Source organism: Propithecus coquereli, unplaced genomic scaffold (genome assembly GCF_000956105.1).
Source record: "Propithecus coquereli isolate 6110/MARCELLA unplaced genomic scaffold, Pcoq_1.0 Scaffold24, whole genome shotgun sequence".
NCBI classification, from domain to species: domain Eukaryota; kingdom Metazoa; phylum Chordata; class Mammalia; order Primates; family Indriidae; genus Propithecus; species Propithecus coquereli.
Window position 1 is genome coordinate 2,655,843 of NW_012147952.1, and position 1,212 is coordinate 2,657,054.

Below are 1,212 nucleotides of genomic sequence, written 5' to 3' on the forward strand. Positions count from 1 at the left end.
GCATAATCTTCACTGTCTATACCACTTTCATACTTCACATAAGATAGGAAGGACAAACAGAAGTTTCAAATCTTAGTTAACAAAATTTTAAGAAAAATTTTAAGTTTCCTTGGTTTAAATTGTTAATGAAAATGAGGACAACTCCTTTGGGAGTTCATTGACTTTCTCCATATGAACTGACAATTGGGCATCCTATATGTTTAGAACAGTGTCCCCAATCTCAGTCTCCACTTTATTTAGGCTAACATAGCTAAATATTACAAGTACATATTGTTATACTCAATAGATACCAGAAGCATTTCCGCAACTTCCTCTGAAACAACTTCACAATTTAAATCCTGGAGATTTTCTAAAAGAGACACCAGAGATCAAAAAGATCTTGCCACATACCACTAACACTACCACCATAGTAAGTCATGTTGATCCTTGAATCCATGTTTCTCAATTAAAAAATATATGCCACTGGGCACAGTGGCTGGCATCTATAATACCTACCAGCTACTGAGGAAGCTGGAGTGGGAGCATCACTTGAGCCCGGGAGTTCAAAGCTGCAGTGAGCTATGATCATGTCACTGCACTCCAGCCTGGGTTTAAGCAGTCCTCTTACCTCAGCCTCCAGAGTAGCTGGGACTATAGGTGTGCCACCATGCTCACCTAGTAGTTTCTTCATGATACCCACATACCTGCTTATTTTATGAACCCAGCTAGCTAGCTCTAGGGATCTGAGTAAGATATCAAATCCCCTTCTGAGTCAGCATCCACGGGATTTACTTTAATTCTTCCTTTAAGATCGCAGAGATTTCATGAATTAGCAGCCCATATAAAAGTGTTCTTTATTGACCATTCCTTACCATTCAGCCCAGAAATCTTTGACTATCCAGATATCTTGAGAACAGGAGCCTGGCCAGGCACTGTGGCTCATGCCTGTAATCCTAGCACTATGGGAGGCTGAGGCGGGCGGATCGTTTGAGCTCAGGAGTTGGAGACCAGCCTGAGCAAGAGCGAGACCCTGTCTCTACTAGAAATAGAAAGAAATTAGCTGGAAAACTGAAAATATACAGAAAAAATTAGTCGGGCATGATGGTGCATGCTTGTAGTCCCAGCTACTCGGGAGGCTGAGGCAGAAGGATTGCTTAAGCCCAGGAGTTTGAGGTTGCTGTGAGCTAGGCTGATGCCACGGCACTCTAGCCCGGGCAACAGAGCAAAGACTGT